Source organism: Bos javanicus, chromosome Y (genome assembly GCF_032452875.1).
Source record: "Bos javanicus breed banteng chromosome Y, ARS-OSU_banteng_1.0, whole genome shotgun sequence".
In the NCBI taxonomy this organism is placed as follows: Eukaryota; Metazoa; Chordata; class Mammalia; order Artiodactyla; family Bovidae; genus Bos; species Bos javanicus.
In genome coordinates, this window is record NC_083898.1 from 3,820,414 (window position 1) to 3,830,569 (window position 10,156).

General features: G+C 42.6%; 1 pseudogene; it reads left to right on the top strand.

Annotated features, from left to right (window-relative positions):
• The first annotated feature begins 1,404 nt into the window (after positions 1 to 1,404).
• Positions 1,405 to 3,269, top strand: LOC133243838 (heat shock transcription factor, Y-linked-like; annotated as a pseudogene).
• Positions 3,270 to 10,156: the final 6,887 nt, after the last annotated feature.

Consider the following 10,156-nt stretch of genomic DNA (forward strand, 5'->3'; position numbering starts at 1 on the left):
ATACAGGATGCTCAGGGCTGGTGCACTGGGATAACCAGGAGGGATGGTATGAGGAGGGAGGAGGCAGGGGGTTCAGGATGGGGCAGATGTGTACACCTGTGGCAGATTCATGTTGATGTACGGCAAAACCAATACAATATTTAAAGCAATTAGACTCCAATTAAAATAAATATATTTACATTAAAAATAAATAAAATAAAATTGTGTCCAATGTGAAGAGAGCAACAGTGTTCTTTGAACAATCTCTAAGTAAATGAGAGTTGTGATTTTATGGGTTCAAGGTGTCCTCATAAGTATGAGCCCTACCTCTTATTACAGAAAGAATAGTGGAAGATGAGATAGATTAAAGGAGAGCTTTTCAGAAACAGTATCTGAATAATTTAGCCAGAAAGTTATTAGGTAATGTAGGGCTTCCCAAACAGTTCATTTAAGATCTTGGGAGCAAGCAATGACTTTGGTCACCTAAATAAAGTTGCCTAAAATTATATTTTGACATATAAACACCTGTGTGTGTATGAGTGTGTGTATAAAAAAAGTGCAATGGCTTTTAATTCCTGTTAGGTATATTAGAAATGGAAAAAATTAAAACCAAATGTAGAATGATTCAAAAGTCTACTCGGTTGTTGAATATATGTAAGCGGAAATACTTCAAAATATGTTTTCTTGGCTGAATGTAAAATATGAGGACTCTTTTATATCACTCACCTCTCTGCTTTTAATAAAGATCTACCAATTTTCAAATGTTTGTCCAGTTTATGACTATATATATATACAAATATCATATATAAAATATAGAGGTATGTTTTCATAACAGAAATATTGATACCAAGATTAGAATTCAGAATCATTTCCAACTCCATGCTCCATCTCAACAGGAAATAGCCAAAGTTGTTGCTGACTCAAACACTCCAAGAGCTGATAAAGAAATCGAACCTGCAACTGAGATTTTCTGTCACATTTATGATCAAGCTCTAAGTCCAACACTTTATTTCCTTTCCTGTTCTAAGCAGTCCCTTCTTAAGATTGAAAAGTATGAAACCGAGAGAGAGAGGTAGAAGATTGTAGACCAGTAGACCAATTTTGCTTGGGTAACAGTACTGAATATTACAAATGTGTGTATAGAAGGGTGATAAATCACTTTTATTTCAGAAACCAAGTAGATTTATTGATGTGATTTTTCTGTGTAAAAATTCTTTAGGAATGAGATTTTGCATGATTCATGGTTTTGGTTACTATTTCTGTAAGCAGGCTGTATTTTTAAGTTGATGCTGAAGTAAACACAGGTTGAACATTACCCTTCAATGGCTAGGAGACCAGTGATTTTGTGATGTCACAGCTATTCTTCGATTGCTAGGAGACAAGTGATTTTGTGATGTCACAGCTTTTTGACTTTGAGGATCTCTGTGATGGTCTAGAGAGTTTCTCTCTGTAGGCCAGCCAAGCAATTTTTGAAGTTGTGGTGTGTAAAATCAGACAAATGAGAAAAGTATCTGAAGAAAGATTTCTCTGAGATGGCACATATTCTTTCAGAAATTCAAGGTGTGCCTCCTAAGGATGAATCAACTGGTTCAGAAACCTCCATTAGATCTTCTTTGTATGATTATACACTTACTAGGGACTTGGTTTTGAGATCTATGATTGAAGAATATGATTTTCAGGCTTTGTCTGAGGATCTTGTGATAAAAAGGCCATGCTACAAATATTCTGTTTCTGAAACCGATGAGGTGAATGATTTTATTTCATTCACATTTCCACAAAAACTTTGGAATATAGTTGAAAGTGATCAGTTTGAATCTATTTGGTGGGATGAGAGAGGCACATGCATAGTGATCAATGAAGAACTCTTTAAGAAAGAAGTCTTGGAAAAAAGGCACCTTTCAGAATATTTGAAACCAAGAGTATGAAAAGTTTAATTTAACAGCCTAACCTTTATGGATTTAATAAAAAGCAACAAACTTTTCAAAGATCTGCTTCACTACCTGTCTTTCTGGAAGAAGAAAACAACATCTCTCTTTTGAGTAAGATATTCCAATATTTTCACTTATTGGCAATATGTAAGATTAAATCATGTGACCTAGAAAGCATGTTCACATATGTAGCTAAAACAGAATTTAAACTTGAGCTAACAAATTGTTGAAAAGTTTTATTTTTTGAAGTTGAGAACAGCTGGAGGTTAAAATATTGGATGCTTAAAAAACTTGCCTAGCAATGTGAAACCAGATACAAGTCCTGAAGCTACTTAAAATAGTATGTACTGTATATATACAACATATTTTTAGTTGAGGAGCATATTCTTTACAATATGTTACCTGTTAAACTACTAATGGAGGTGTTTTATTTGATGCTATTTAATTGGTTTCATTAAAGGAATACATTTTTATAACTTAGCTTTGCTTGTCAGTTTTACCTTGGTTTATAAAGAAACTAAATAATTTAATCCTTTGATTATAGTTACAGACCTACTATAATCCAAATTTCAAAAGAGGTCATCCCCAACTTTTATTAAGAATGCAAAGAAGAGTTGGGATTAACAATGTGTCTCCAATATCTTCATTAGTGCAAGATAACAAGAAGCATGTTAAAGCAAGTGTCAACAAAGATGATTGTAACTCTGAATTTCTTCCAGAAACTAGTGGAGAGAGTGCATTTTCAACCTCCACATGTTTAAGTGTGCCTTTCATACAAAAGCCTCATACCAGCCAGATAGTCACTAATACAAATGCCCTATCTCCATGTGACTTACCTAACCGGTTCATCACCTATATGAGTTAGAAAAACCAATCAAATTGTGGTAGATCAACCTGCTGTTTTAAAAATATTGAGCATTTTTAATTGGCACTCACATAGCAGCCACATTCAAGTAAATGGCCACGTTGAGGACTTTGCTACTACAGCTACATCTACTTCTCAGAACCACTTTGTATCCCCATTACACAGCGTTTATTCTGGACTGATGGTCAAACCTTCTAAATTTCCAGTCAGGCATAGCGATATGTCAGGCCATGACAGTCATTTTCCTAACCTGCAAGAGAGAGGCAACTCATGGTTCTCAGTGCCAACAATAGCTTACACATCTGCCTCCTCTCTTTCAAGTAAACTCATCAATAATCATCATTATATGAAAACTATGCTAATTAAAACTGACCTATCAAATAAGTGTCAGATTATGGAGCCTAAAGAAGATTGAACTTTACATTGGGAGATGTCAACAAATACCTACAATTCCTGTATTTGAACAATACGTTTACATGTTCATCTTCATAGTTTCATTTTCTCTTTTCAAACAAAGAAGAGTAAAATGAGGCTTTAGTTCATTGGTTGGCTATTTTACTGCACGGTTTTCCAAACTCTTCAGTTCAAGAAAATATTCATTATGCAACCTAGGTAAATGACACTTGATATAATATTTGTAAGCAAGAAAATGAGAAGCAAGGGAAAAGAGGTAATGGATGTAAAGTGATTTCTGAAATCATCCCTGCTGAAATGAAGGGGTGTCTAAATTAGGATGGTATGGGTGAAGAAAGAGATGCAAATAAAATTAGAAAAATGAAAATACACAGTATGAACTTCAGTGCATTCACATATTATATGCTATCAGTTACTGGTAGAGTCTTAAGAGATTAGACAGCAGATTGTTTTCATTATAGAAATTAATTTCATCCTTGAAAATATAGATATTGTGGCATATCCAAAATCATGATCACAATTATACCATCACTGTGATAGAAAAGATAGCATGATATAATCAGTGACTGGCCCATGGTCAGCACAAGATATGTACTTTACAAGTGGTATTCTATAGGGTCATTTTTGCTCTGCTGTCCTTAAGGCACGTCTTTATTTCCTGACACCAAGATTCCACCCTATAATTTCAAATGCATGTTTAGATGTTGCTTATCTGTCCCCACAGAGACAGAATAAATTCCTGGTGGTTACTGCAGCACATCAGCATGGTTAAAAAGTTCTTGGAAGACATGATATCTGTTTTCCTTAGTAGTTTCATTATCTTTCTCTTCTGAAGCTACAATCACACAAATTATTTTCAGTCATGCTAAGCCCCTTCTCAGAACTTTGTCTCTACTCTTTCTTGGGGTTGGAAGCAACTTCTGTTTGCCCTCCTACGAAGGAGAGCACAGATATCTTCAATGTGTTTTGGGTCTACCCTCTTTACTTTATGTATCTTTCACATCAGCTGAAACATAGAGCCTGCATATAACACATTTTAAGTGCTTACTGAATTATCAATAAAGAAATGTAATAACCAATCAAATGCTCTACACATTACTCAACAACATTCTATAATCTGCACTACTATCATAATTCACCTTTCCTATTTACTGAGAAATTTTTCCAAGTTGATAAATATTTATTACATTTACATGGATGTAAGAATTCTCAGGAGGCATGTATTCCCATGTTTGGAAGAATATTCCACGTTTTGATGTGATTGTTTTCTTGTGTCGTTTTGTTGTGTCAGTCAAAGTCTTTGGCATAGTCAAATAGGAGTAGCTGCTTTCCTGGAGTTCCCTTGCTTTTTGGAGGACCCAACAGGTGTTGACAATTTAATCTCGGGTTCCTCTGCCCTTTATAAATCCAGCTTGAACATCTGGAAGCTCATGGTTCACATTCTGTTGAAGCCTGGCTTGGGGAATTCTGAGCAGTTCTTTGCGAGTGTGTTAGATTTGTGCAGTTAAGCAGTAGTTTGGACATTCTTTGGATTGCCTTTTTTTGCGGTTGGAATGAAAACTGACCATTTTCAGTCCTTTGGCCACAGCTGAGTCTCCCAAATTTGCTGGCATATGGAGGGCAGCACATTCACGGCATCATCTTTTAGAATTAGAAATATCTCAACTGAATTCCATCACCTCCACGACCTTTGTTTATAGTTATGCTTCCTAAGTCCCACTAGACTTCACATTCCTGGACATCAGGCCCTCATGTGAATGATCACACCATCGTGCTTAACTGGGTCATGAAGATCTTTTGTGCATAGTTCATCTGTGTAATCTTCCCACCTCTTCTTAATAGTTTCTGCTTCTGTTACATCCGTACCATTTCTGTCCTTTATTGTGCCCATCTTTGCATGAAATTTTCCCTTGGTATCTGTGATTTTCTTATTTTTTTTCTTTTTTAAAATTTTATTTTATTTTTAAAACTTTACAAATTGTATTAGTTTTGCCAAATATCAAAATGAATCCACCACAGGTTTTTCTTGAAGAAATCAGTAGGCTTTCCAATTCTATTGATTTGCTTTATTTATTGGCATTGATAACTGAGGAAGGTTTTAACTCTCCTTGCAATTCTTTGGGGCTCTTCATCCAAATGTATATAGTTTTCTTTTTCCCCTTTTCATTGAGCTTCACTCCTCTTCTCAGCTCTTCACTCCTCTTCTCAGCTCTTTGTGAGGCCTCATAACGTTACCATTTTGCATTTCTTTTTCATATGGATGGTCTTGATCACTGCTTCCTGTATAATATCACACACCTGCATCCATAGGTCTTCAGGAACTCATCTATCAGATAGAATCCCCTGCATCTATTTATCACTTCCACTGCATAATCATAAGGGTTTTGATTTTACATGTGTAAAATATATTACCTATTTCATGTAGGGAAATCTTCACCCAGATTTTCATCAAAGAAATACAGAAAACTCTATATGGTATTCGGGAAATACATGAAATATAGCTGTTTGATGCTTGAGGTTTAGCTCAGATCTTAATTTCTGAATCATGGAAAATTCTCTTTCATGTGTACAAATCTGGAAAGTGTTTCACATGTGAAAAATTGAGAATTCATATTTCATATGAGAACATTTCTCCCCAGATTGTCAATCCTCAGCCGACAACTTGCTCCCTACCTCTGAACTAAGGTGTGTCCTCCCCTTGTTCAATCCCCCAGGAAACACTACTAAGGCCATATCTCACTCGCTGCACTGAACCAGGCTGGGTCCTGCCTTTGTTCAAACCCCTGACAAATACTTCTGAACCTACATCTCGGTCCCTGCATTGAACCAGTCTAGGTCATGCCCTTGTTAGATCCCCCAACACATACTCCTGAGCCCACATCTCTGTCCTGGCACTGAACTAGGCTGGGTCCTGCCCTTGTTCAAACCCACGACAAACACTCCTGAGCCTGCATCTCGGTCCCTGCACTGAACTAGGCTGGGACCTGCCCTTGTTCAACCCCCAGCAAACAATCCAGAGCCGACAACATGCTCCCTGCCTCTGAACTAAGGTGTCCTCCCCTTGTTCAATCTCCTAGGAAACACAAATGAGCCCATATGTCACTCGCTGCACTGAAGCAGTCCAGGTCATGCCCTTGTTCGATCCCCCAACACATACTCCTGAGCCCTCATCTCTGTTCCTGCGCTGAACGAGTCTAGGTCCTGCCCTTGTTAGATCCCCGAACATATACTCCTGAGCCCAAATCTCGGTCCCTGCACTGAGATAGGCTGGGTCCTACACATGTTCAAGAACCTGACAAACACACCGGGCTGACATCTCATTCCCTGCAATGAACTAGGCTGGGTCAAGCACTTGCTGAAGCCACCGGCAAATGTTGCTGAGCCCACATCTCGGTCCCTGCACTGAAATAGGCTGTGTCCTGCCCTTGTTCAAACCCCCTGACAAACATTCCTGGCCAGCATGTCAGTCCCTGCACTGAACTAGGCTGGGTCGTGCCCTTGTTAAAGACCCTGACAAATACTCCTGGACCCACAAGTCGGTCCCTGCACTGAAGCAGGTGGGTCCTGCCCATGTTCAAGCCCCGACAAATACTCCTGAGCCCACTTCACGGTGCCTGCACTGAACCAGGATGGCTCCTGCCCATGTTCAAGACCCTGACAAACACTCCTGAGCCCACATTCGGTCCCTGCACTGAAGCAGGCTGGACCTGCCTTTGTTCAAGCCCCAGACAAACAATCGTGAGCCTACAACTTGCTCCCTGACAGTGAAATTAGGTATGTCCTGCCCTTGTTCAATCGCCAGGAAAATCTCCTGATCCCGCCTCTCACTCCCTGCATTGAACACGCCTGGGTGTTGCCCTTCTTCAAGACCCCGAGAAATACTCCTGAATCTACATCTCAGTCCCTGCACTGAACCAGTCTAGGTCATGCCCTTGTTAGATCCCCCAACACATACTCCTGAGCCCACATATCGGTCGCTGCACTGAACTAGGCTGGGCCAAGCACTTGATGAAGCCACCGGCAAATGTTCCTGAGCCAACATCTCATACACTGCACTGAACGAGTCTAGGTTCTGCACTTGTTAGTAGCCCAACACATACTCCTGAGCCCACATCTCGGTCCCTGCACGGAAATAGGCTGGGTCCTGACATTCTTTAAATCCCTGGCAAACACTCCTGAGCCAACATTTCTGTCCCTGCACTGAACTAGGCTGGGTCCTGCCCTTCTTCAAATCCCTGACAAACACTCCTGAGCAAACATCTCCATCCCTGCACTGAACCACGATGGTTTTTGCCTTTGTTCAAGCCCCTGACAATCTTGAGCCAAAAACTCACTCCCTGCCCCTGAACTAAGGTGAGTCCTCCCCTTGTTCAAACCTCCACAAACACTACTGAGCCCTCATCTCACGCGCTGCACTAAACAAGACTGGGTTCTGCCCTTATTGAAATGCCCGACAAAACTCCTGAGCCACATCTCAGTCACTACACTGAACGAGTCTAGGTCCTGCCCTTGTTAGATCCCCTAACATATATCCCTGACCCCACATCTCGGCCCCTGCACTGAAGCAGGCTGGGTACTTTCTACATTCAAGCCCCCCCAAAATACTCCTGAGCGCACATCTCAGTCCCTGCACTAAATTAGGCTGGGTCCTCTCCTTGTACAAACCCCCGAAAAACACTCTTGAGCCTGCATTGGTCCCTGCACTGAACTAGGCTGGGTCCTACACTTGTTCAAGACACTGTCAAACACTCCCGAGCCAACATCTCATTCCCTGCACTGGAGGAAGCTGGGTCAAGCACTTGCTGAAGCCACCAGCAAATGCCACTGTGCCCACAGCTCAGTCACTGCACTGAACCAGTCTAGGTCCTGCCCTTGTTAGATAGCCAAACACATTCTCCTGAGTCCACATCTCGGTCTCTGCCCTGAAGCAGTCTGCGTCCTTCCCATGTTCAAACCTCGAGAAACACTCCCGAGGGCACATCTCGGTCCAAGCACTGATATAGGGTGGGACCTGCCCTTGTTCAGTCACCCGACAAACACTCCTGAGCCTGCATCTTGGTCCCCGCACTGAACTTGGCTGGGTCCTGCCCTTGTTCATACCCCTAAAAATACTCCTGAACCTGCATCTCGGTCCCTGCACTGAAACAGTCTAGGTCTTGCCCTTGTTAGATCCCCAACACATACTCCTGAGCCCACATCTCGGTCCCTTCACTGAACTAGGCTGGGTCCTGCTCTTTTTCAAACCCCTGATGAACAGTCCTGAGCCTGCATCTCGGACCCTGCACTGAACTAGGCTGGATCCTACACTTGTTCAAGACCCTAAGAAACACTCCTGGGCCTACATCTCATTCCCTTCAATGAACTAGGCTGGGTCAAGCACTTGCTGAAGCCACCGGCAAATGCTCCTGAGCCCACATCTCAGTCTCTGCACTTCACCAGTCTAGGTCTTGCCCTTGTTATATCCCCCAACACATACTCCTGAACCCACATCTTGGTCCCTACCCTGAACTTGGCTGGGTTGTACACTTGTTCAAGACCCTGACAAACACTCCGGAGCTGACATCTCATTCACTGCACTGAATGAGTCTAGGTATTGCCCTCGTTAGATCCCCCAACACCTACGCCTGAGCCCACATATCAATCCTTTTACTGATCAAGGCTGGGTCCTGCCCTTTTTCAAGACCCCTAGAAATACTCCTGAACCTGAACCTCGGTCCCTGCCCTGAACCAGTCTTGCTCATGCCCTTGTTAGATCCCCCAAGACATAATCCTGGGCCCACATACTGGTGGCAGCACTGAACTAAACTGGGTTAAGCACTTGATCAAGCCACACGCAAATGTTCCTGAGCTCATGTCTCGGTCCCTGCACTTCACCAGTGTAGGTCTTGCCATTGTTAGATCCCCCACCCATACTCCTGAGCCCACATTTCGGTCCCTGCACTGAAATAGGCTGGGTCCTACTCTTTTTCAACCCCCGACAAACACTCCTGAGCCTGCATCGCAGTCCCTGCACTCAACCAGTCTAGGTCATGCCCTTGTTAGATCCCCGAACACATAATCCTGAGCCCACATGTCAGTCGCTGCACTGAACTAGGCTGGGTCCTGCCCTTGTTAAAGACCCCGACAAATACTCTTGTACCCATATGTCAGTCCCTGCTCTGAAGTAGGTGGGTCCTGCCCATGTTCAAGCCCCAACAAATACTCCTGACCTACCTCTCGGTTCCCGCACTGAACCAGGCTGGCTGCCGCCCTTGTTCAAGACCCTGACAAACACTCCTGAGCCCACATTCAGTCCCTGCACTGAAGCAGGCTGGGTCCTGCCTTTGTTCAAGCCCCCGGCAAACAATCGTAAGCCTACAACTCGCTCCCCGCCCGTGAACGTAGGTGTGTCTTAACCTTGTTCAATCGCCAGGAAAAACTCCTGATCCCGCATCTCATTTCCTGCACTGAACCCGCCTGGGTTTTGCCCTTGTTCAAGACCCCGAGAAATACTCCTGAACCTACATCTTGGTCCCTGTACTGAACCAGTCTAGGTCATGCCCTTGTTAGATCCCCTAACACATATTCCTGAGGCTATATATCGGTCGCTGCACTGAATGAGACTCAGCCAGGCACTTGTTGAAGCCATCGGCGAATGCTCCTGAGCCCACATCTCGGTCACTGCATTGAACAAGTCTTAGTCTTGCCCTTGTTAGATCTCCCAACACATACTCCTGAGCCACATCTCGGTCCCTGCACTGAACCAGTCTATATCTTTCCCTTATTAGATCCCACAACACATACTCCTGAGATCAATTCTCGGTCCCTGCACGGAAATAGGCTGGGTCTTGCCCTTGCTCAATCCCCCAACAAACACTCTTGAGCCTGCATCTCAGTCCCTGCACTGAACTGGGCTAGGTACTACACTTGTTCAAGACCCTGACAAACACTCCCTGGCCAACATCTCATTCCCTGCAGTGAACCAGGCTAG